The sequence below is a fragment of the Nomascus leucogenys genome, chromosome 11 (genome assembly GCF_006542625.1).
Source record: "Nomascus leucogenys isolate Asia chromosome 11, Asia_NLE_v1, whole genome shotgun sequence".
In the NCBI taxonomy this organism is placed as follows: Eukaryota; Metazoa; Chordata; class Mammalia; order Primates; family Hylobatidae; genus Nomascus; species Nomascus leucogenys.
The window spans coordinates 101,605,617-101,615,232 of record NC_044391.1 but is presented as its reverse complement, the minus strand read 5'-3'; the positions used below and the strand labels follow the sequence as shown (position 1 = coordinate 101,615,232).

General features: G+C 35.5%; 1 long non-coding RNA gene across 1 annotated transcript; it reads right to left on the bottom strand.

Annotated features, from left to right (window-relative positions):
- Window positions 1-460: 460 nt before the first annotated feature.
- Window positions 461-8,750, bottom strand: LOC100594529. The gene is made up of 2 exons (XR_121062.3): window positions 8,466-8,750; window positions 461-1,095 (listed from the first exon to the last, which is right to left on the bottom strand). It is a non-coding gene; the product is annotated as an uncharacterized LOC100594529 (long non-coding RNA).
- Window positions 8,751-9,616: the final 866 nt, after the last annotated feature.

Here is a 9,616-nt window from a genome sequence, read left to right as displayed (position 1 = left end):
AAGCTCCGCCTCCTGGGCTCACGGCATTCTGCCGCCTCAGCCTCCCGAGTAGGTGGGACTACAGGCGCCCACCACCGCGCCTGGCTACTTTTTGTATTTTTAGTAAAGACGGGGTTTCACCATGTTAGCCAGGATGGTCTTGATCTCCTGACCTCGTGATCCGCCCGCCTCGGCCTCCCAAAATGCTGGGATTACAGGCGTGAGCCACCGCGCCCGGCAGAAATGAACATTTCTAATGCTGTCATTATATATTCGAGTTTTTTTCTTTTCATTTTAGCTGCTAGGAAATCCAGAGTAAATATAATGTTCCCAATTTTGTTAATTTGTTTGAAGTGGTATAGTAACATCTGTCACTCTCCTACATTTTAGTAACTTACCTGGTTTCTAACTGCACATTTGTGACCTTTCTTAAGTTCTTTTTGAAAATAAGAGAAATAGAAGGAAGTCTTATGTACATATATACACGAGAAACATTTTATTGCCCTTTCAATTGAAGTGGTTTATTACTTTAAACCACTTCAAGAGCTTATCGATAGATTCTAAGGTTCCCAGCAGGTCTTCCCTCCATGCTGTTTTTTTGAACTGTATAGTCAGCAATGCCCGGATTTGGTAATTGTAGTTATCAAATGAATTGGATTGAAGCTTTACAAAGCACAGAAGCTACTCAAAGCTTCAGAGTGAGGATAGATCATGTTGATGCTAAGACCCAATACCCCTTGTTCATTAAAGCATTTAGAACTGGAATAGTCTTGTTCCTTGCTTAAAATGCAGTGTTGAGAAAAGGCAAATGATTAAAAATGTTGCAGTGCTCTTAGACTGTTTGTGGTTTTTAAAAAATATTTTCCTGGTAACTTGATTTTTGCCTGCAAAGAAATTAACAGATACAATACTAGTTCACTCCTCACACAAGCCTGTCTGGTAGAGACTGAGGTGAGAAGCTTAAAAAAAAAAAAAAAGATGTATTTACAAAATAGGTGAGTGTAGTGTCTGTGACCAGCTGGAGAGTGCACAAGTCTTCAAAGCGAACCCCAAAATTCCTTCTCTGGCTTGGCTGACATTCTTCTTTTATGATGATTAGTGCCGATTTCTATCATGCTGTATCAAATAAACAAAACACATAAGCAGAAAATGACAATAATAACAACAGAAAGAGTACTTCCTGGTGACATCTAGCTACTACTTTTTCATTTGTCTTAACAATTTGAAATTACACATACATAGTTTTTTTATATTTAAAAACTGAAGCATTGTAAGCATGGTGAAAATTGTTTTTATTTTATTTTTAACAACTTGCATTAGTTTCCTTTTGCTGCCATATCAAATTAACAAAAATTTAGTGGCTTAAACATTAAAAATTTATTATCTTACAGTTCTGGAGATCAAAAGGCTGAAGCAGCTCTCATGTGGGTAAAACTAGGGTGTTAGCTGCATTCCTTTTGGAGACTCCAGCACCAAGTCCATTTCCTTGCTTTTTCTAGTTTGTAGGAGCCGCCCACATTTCTTAACTTCCTTCCTCCATACTCCATCTTTGAAGCCAGTGACATTGAGCCAAATCCTTCTCATGTTGCTATCTGTCCCATCCTCCCTCTTGTACTTCCCTCTTCCACTTTAAAGGAGCCTTGTAAATACATTGAGCAGACCAGATAATCTAGATTAATCTATCTCAAAGTCAGCTGATTAGCAACCTTAATTCCACCTGCAATCTTTATTCCCCTTTGCCATGTAACTTAACATGTTCATAGGTTCCAGGGATTAGAATGTGGACATTTTTTGAGGGGAGGATTCTTTTTCCTATCTTTAAATTCTTATTCAGTACCTCCTCCTCGAAATAAGTTGTTATTGCTTTGGTATATTCCTTCCAGATCTTTTTGTTTGCACTGACCAAAATGCATTCATAGAAATATGTAATTTTTCACTTTTTTTGTATTTGTCTGCATCTTGCTTTGATTTCACAATATGTCTTAGAAAAGATATATTTGAACTCATACTTACTCATCTATGATTCATTTTAACTGCTGTATAATATAACATATTTACTTACATTTTTCTCTCATTTTTGAAGAATACTATAAGGTTGGAAACTAACATGATTTGGGATACCACCTTTATCTTATTTAATATCTCTTCATTTACATACATGGTTCTGCTTCAGGACGACCTATCGTGTTTACTGATTTATTTGTTCTTATAAACTACTGTATTATATTAATTTCTTTAGTTTTAGAACTTAATGGCTAACTGGTATAGACAGATATCTCTCTTATTTATATTACAAATGATTATGACTTTTCTTGTTCATTTTGAATTTTAAAAACTTTGTCAAAAACCAAAACTCTTACAGTATTTTGATTGGACTGGATTGAATTTATAAGTTAATCCTGGGAATACTGATATCCTTCCAAAGGAAGCTGTCTACCAATATATTTCCACTTATCAAATCATTCTTTACATATTTCAGTAAGTTTTTTCAGTTTTGTTCATAAATATTTTGTACTTTTCCTGTTAGGTTTATTCCTAGGTACTTTGTGGTTTCTGTTGCTATTGTGAATAGGTTTGTCTGTTGATTCTCTTGTAGTTCCTAGGTTAACTCTTAATATTGCCTGTAAAAATTGACAGTTTTATCCCTTCCTTTTCAATATGTATACTTTTTCAACTTCTTTATTTATTTATTCACTCCTTCGTGTTCCAGATCTTATTGCATTAGCTGGAGATTCTATTACAATGTTGAACAGTTGAATGACTGTGTCATCCTGGTTTTATTCCTGGCTTTAATGCAATGCCTTTAGAGTTTCAGTGTAAAAAAAGGTTTGCTAAAGTTTCTGATGGTTACCCTATATAAAGTTAAGAAGTTTGCTTTTCATTCTTAGTTTACTAAAGGTTTTAAAATATGCTTTGGGTGTTTGATTTCTATCAACTGCTTTTTGAAATATATGTATATGTGTATATGTTTCAAAAACCTAATATAGAATGACTTAATGTATAACAAATAGAAAATTATAAAGCAACTTAAATATGTAATTTAAGTTGATTTAAGTTGTTACATAATTTTATTTTTCAGTTTGTTAACATAATAGATTACATGGTAAGTTTTGTAATGTTTAATTATCTTTGTATTTCTGGGATAAATCCTACCTGCCTATTCCATATGATTCTTTTACTGACTGCATTCAATTTGTTAACATTTGGTCTCAAGTTTGCATCTACTTTTTTGATATTTGTCTTTCCTTATGCCGACTTTCATCTAGTTTGTTAGCAGAATTATACTAGTTTCAGAAATGAGTTGAGGGTTTAATATTACATCTTTCAGTTAATTATTTTTACCTTTTCTAGTCTTTTGTCAACTGAATGAACTTTCTTAGAACTATTTTTCCCTCTGGTTTAAAAAGTTTTTAATTTCATATTACCTTTTAACTTCAAACAGACATGCTTGAATTTATATTTTCTACTAATGTTTAGAGTTAACAAATATGTATATCCTTTTTCTGAACTACTTAATACTTAATAAAGTATACCAAGCATAGTTTAATTTCTCTCTGCCCACCACCAAATCAACAAGCTGTCTGTGTCTGTCTTCAAACATTCTTCCTTCCTCCTATTATGAGGAATAAACTGCCAGTACTCCTGTCCAGAGCCCAAACTGCCCACTATTAGAACCTGACAAAGTCCAGGTCCTTTATTTCTGCAATTGTCCTCCTTGCCTCCTACATCATCAGGGTTGATCTTTTTTAGATCATTACTATACTGTTATATCTCCCATCTTAAAAAAAAAATCCTTCCTTCAGCCCTCACCCTACTTCTGCCTCGTTTCTCTGCAGCCTTTTACAAAACACCCCTTGAAAGAGTAGTCCATACTTGCCATCTTATTCTTCTTCTATCCAATCTGGCATTTGTTCCCACATTCTATCAAAATTGCTCTTGTCAGAATCACCAGGGCTCATCACCAGTGATCCCTACATATCCAAACACAAAGATCAGTTTTTAGTCCTCATTTTGTTTAACCTCTCATCAGTACTTGACACAATTGGCAGTTGTTCCTTTTTGAAACCCATTATTCACCTGCCTTACGTGATATCACTAACCTTTTGTTTTATTTCTATCTATGGACTGCTTTTTCAAAATATTCTTTTGCTGAATTCTTTTTATCCTCCCAACTCCTAAATATTAGAGTACCTCAGCTTTGTCCTATGGCCTCTTCTCTATCCACAGTCATTGCTCAAGAGATGCCATAAAAGTCCCATAGTGTTAATTGTTATTTATGTTCTGACAATATCCAAATGTATCTCCAACCCAGATCTACCCCTTTATCTCAGACTCGCAATTCTAGTTGCTTACCTTCCAGTTGCTTACCTATCTAATTGTATATATATATGAAATTGGATGTCTAATGAGCATCTCAAGCTTAACATAGCCAAAGATAGAAGTGTAGTACTATAATTTTAGAGATGATAATACTGACATCAATAGACATTTCATAACTTGGTAAAAATCCTTATCATGGAGCCATTATTTAAATCTACTTCCTTCTAACTGAAAGACTTTTATCTTTTCATTAAACTATGTTTGGTGTACTTTAATAAGTGTTAAGTAGTTTAGAAAAAGGATATACATATTTGTTGACTCTAAGCATTATATTCCATTATAACCCCATGGATTGTAAATTTTATAACTAAATATATCCATGATGAATTTGTGGGATATCATGGTTCTACAGGAGGTAGGGGAGGCAGTGGTGAGGAATGACCTCTCCTACCTCTTATGACCAGAGATAAAGAGGTGTGTGCATACAGTTTGCATGCACTTACATTCTGCCTTGTGTGGGGTGCTGTCCCTTCCAAAACTCATGTTGAAATTTAATTGCCATTATACCAGCATTAAGAGGTGGGCCCTTTAGGAAATGATTAAGCCATGAGGGTTTTGCCTGCTTGGGTGGGTTTAATGCCATTACAGAAGGGGCAAGCTTGACCTCCTATTGCTTCTTTGCCTTTCTGCCTTCCACTCTGTGGGAAAGAAGCTTTTCTCTCCTTCAGAGGACACAGCAATTGAGGCACCTTCTTGAAATCAGAATTGCCAAACCTGTCTGTACCTTAATATTTGGACTTCACAGCTTCCAGAACTGTGAGCCTACAGATTACCATTTATAAATTACCCAGTCTGTGGTATTCTGTTAATATATCTTTTCCAATAACATGGACATGTCAGTCACCTCTCATGTACATACACACACACACACACACACACACACAGACACACACACATGTGTGTACATATATATGCTTGTGTGTGTGTGCAGTTTTGGGGTTTCCTCCAAAATTTGAACATGTATATAGTGTTTAGATTTTTTCACACAGGAGACTTTCATTTGAGCATATTGTTTCACTAGTTAAGGAGCATCTACTTATCCTCAGTAAAGTATTTACTACTACTAACTGCCTGTATTGCAGCAATAGGCCCAGCTCCCTTTGAGTGTTAAAGGGTCGAGAAACACCCATTAGCCAAGAGGGAAACAAAAGATCTCAGGGTTGATGAAATACTCTTATTCTATAAAGACAGGCTAAACTCAGCAGAACCATTTTAGCAACTATGCATTTAAATGAAAACCACATCTCTACTACACTGACTTTGATATAGTTTATTCTTTTTATTTGAGTTAGTAATGTTCTACAAAGTCATCACAAACAATTGAATTAGCAAATAGTGAACTATCGCTAATAGGGAAAATGTAAGGCTAAGTGCCTGTGAGCCTCTGGTCGTAATATTTTTGCCAACTGGAATGCCATTTGCATTATATAGATTTGTTTGCCAGAGTCCTTGTAAAGCAAGCCAGTCTAATCAGCATTGAAAAACTGCTTTTCTACATAACCCTCTACTTGGATCACATTTAGCAATTATTTTAAAAATTCTTCTGCACCTTCCTGATCTGCGGAACCTGGCTTATCTGCAAGCTTCGCCTTTTTTGACTTTGTATTGTCTTTTAAAACATGTGAGCCAGCCAACCTAGCTAAGAAGGGTTAAACACTTTCCTGACTCTGGGTAATATGATCATAAATTTCTTTGGCTTTCAGACTCATAACAGTGTTGTCCACTTTGTTTTTTAAAAATAGGTTGTCATCTCATGAATCCGCAAATTTAATTACTTTTCCTCTTTTTCATAATTTCATCATTCACTGTAGATATTACTTTAACACTTCCAGAGTGGTTTCATAAACAGATCAGCAAATTTTCTATTTCTTTTTGTAGATGTCCTGTGTTGCTGATTCATTATCACCGAATTCATGGCCAATAGTCCTATAACTTATGCCTGAACGAAGCTTATCTGACACATCTATTTTCTCCATAAGGCACATCACAGCCTTCTTTCTCTTAGAAACATTAGACAGCAATCTAATACTATGCTTGGGTACTATTGTAAATAGCAAAGTCACCAGCAAAAATCACAACAATGTGAAAAGTGTGGCACTAAATAAAACCACAAAAAGGACACTTGTTTACAGGATGAGAGCTGAAACAGGAAAACAGGGTTTCTTTGTTCTGCTTCAGCTGGGCATATGAATGTCAGTTGACTCCAATTTTTTTGCTGTTCTCTGCATGTCCATGAATAACCATGAACACATCTTTGAGTATGGGTTTGGTGGTTACAAATAAATTTTAACAGGTTGGTGAATCTGTAACCATGGAATCTGTGAATAATGAGTGCAGGTCATGGCAAGGAAGTAATCTATATTCTTTTCACGCCAATGTGATTACTGAATAGACCCCTTTACCATAGACTCCAATTGTTCTTTGTATATAAAATGTTCTTAGAGGATTGTTATGCAAGGTAGCAAAGGTTAAGTTTTCATCACTTGGTACACATTAAGGAAAAGGCTTTATTAAAAAACTTAGGACGTGGAAACGAGTATGAAGGGGAGTACAGACCCCTATCCTCTCATCGTCTTACAGAAAAGCAATTTGGGGTAAAGGGCAATATGTAGGAGGGTTATATTCAAGAGACGAGGCCCCTGAAAGCAATCTTATGAGTTGGGAGTGGGGTCATAGAGGGACAAACCATTTGGGTGCCAAACAATCTGAGTATAGATGGTAACTATTTTTAGATTTCTGTGAAATTCAGCTGCCCAGCATCTGGAGAACTTGAATCCTGTGGGAAGTTTCAGACCGTTCTGCTTGGGGAAAAGAGTCACATGTCTCAGGATCTGAGTTCAGGTGTAGCCTTTCCCACTGAGAGAATGCAAGAATCTGAGATCCAGACAATGCAGAGTGAGCTTCTGTAGTTAATTTAAGTCATATTTTCTCATTGCACCATTATGGTAGTTGAATTGTTTGTGTTAATTTGGTTTCCAGATTGGAAGAAGTTCAATATTTATTTTTTAATGTAATTTTAAAACTATATTGTCCATCTTGTCTTAATTTTTTTTTTCTGGAGACCAGGTTAAATTGATCTCTAGCAACCTGACCAGAGAATATTGATATGTACTAGTCTATATTTGAAACAGCTATAAAGTACAGCATTATCTGTGTTATCTATGTGTGTTACATGTTGGTTATATAAATCATATAACTTCCTTTAAAAATTATACAAATTATTCTACCCTTTCCAAAAGATACTTCTCTATTCAATTTGGACAATGAGCTAAAGAAATCCTCAATTAAAAAGCAACCTAACCTATCTAATTTTGTCGTATTATAAGTTTCTACCACTTTTACTTTCTTTAGCCTTAAATTTAAAGGTTTAAATTTTTAATAGTTTAAAATTTTCAAAGAAATAACCTTTTTTTTTTACTTGTAAATCTCTTTAAAATTATTTTATTAGAGATGGTGAGAAGATTGACTAGGACCCATTCTCAGCCAGAGCCACAGATTCTATACACTCCAAAGGAAGATTCCAAAATATTCCCTAAATGATTTTTCCCAAAAACTTCAGCTTTGAAGAACATTTATAAGATAATCATTGTTAAACATAGAATGTCATGCAATGATTTTCTTGTATAACCCATTTTTATTACTCTTTAATCTGGTTAACTTTCTAAAAACAAACTTAAGCCAAACACACAAAAATAAGGATTTAAAATATAAGTCAATTTATAACAACAGATCAATTACAGTGGTCCATAAAAATGAAAAAATATGTAACTTAAACAGTTCTTATAAGCATAGCCCAAATTCTAATCTCTCTTGTTTGTTTTACAAAGAGGTTTCAGAAACATTTAGTTATTGTTTTACAATGGAAATGCTATGTTTCCATTTAGGAGGAATGAAATCTTGAATATTAATTTGAATCTAGTTGACTTTCATTCTTTTGTAAACTCACAGAATCTCAAAGCCTAGAGTTTGTTATCTGTAAGGACAGAGATTTAAGCCACACACATTAAAAAAATTTTAAAAAAGAGTTTAAAATTTTGTCTTCTAACTAGCACTGTACTTACAATTTCAAAACTTTTCTTCTTTAAAACACTTTATTTGCAACTAACCTTTTTTAAGGTTGTTCCTTTGGAGAGGATCAATAAAAGCACAGCATTTCTCCACTCTCACCTCTTAAAACCTTTGGCTTCCTACCAGTTTCCCTTGTTGCTCAGTCTTTTTATTGCTGACAATTCTCAGGGGTTTCTGTTATGTTCCTCTGAAGGCATGTCCCTTGTCAAAGAGGCAGGCTACTTTCTGAGGTGTCTTTTATTTTTCTTTAGCTGCCCCTTCATTTTTGATATCCTTGATTAGGGCAGCCCCGTGATCCAGGTGCAAGGCCTGGGTAATCTGCTAGACATTCTGATAATCATCTTGACTCATGCTGGGGTCACAGTGGTACCCACAGAAGCAGCCATGACATAGGGACAGCATAGCTATTTGCCAGTTGTCATAGCTAATATACTACTATTTACAGCCACTCTCCTTGGGGACTAGGAGGAGAAAGGGAAAGCTCTTTCCTTGTTTTGTCATTGAAAATGGCGTGACATGGCATGGCATGGCTACCATTTCTGGCTTCTCTGTCATTTCCAGTACCAAAATGGCCTGAGCAGAGTTTACTGTGATGACCTGCTAGTTCTCTGCAAGTTTTCTTCTCTCCCTTGGTCTTTTTAGACTCTTATCACCTTGACCACACCTTGCTTGTGGACCCTTTTTGGTTGTGGCCCTTGGGCATCTTTATCTTTTTCCGCACTTCTGAAGATAACTCCAGTTCTATTCATTCATGAGGATATCCCCAGATTTTTTTAGGGCTGTGAAAGTTTCTGTCTATTTTGGATCTGTCTCTGTAATAAAGCAAATGTTTACTGGTTTAAATGTTGCATCTCCTTCCAACACCCCATCATGGGCATTAGTCTATCCCTGCATTTTTTTATGCCAGGCACTGTTCTAGTTTCTCTGCATTTCCTTTAGCGCAGGTCAAGTTGTGTTGCTAGTGTCTCTGCAGAAACAACCTTGCACCTTGCCTATGTGCCAATTTTTTGACCTCTTGAGAAATATAAGTGGTGGGTTCCAGTCCCCAACCCAACTTAGGTCACAAGGGGAATGGACTTCCACCATTTCCAGTTGTGGTAAGAAAAGAAATAATGTATGTAAAATGCTTAAGCAATACTCTGGTTTAAATATTTTTTTTTTTCCTGGCAGTGGGACTAATGAGTAGAGT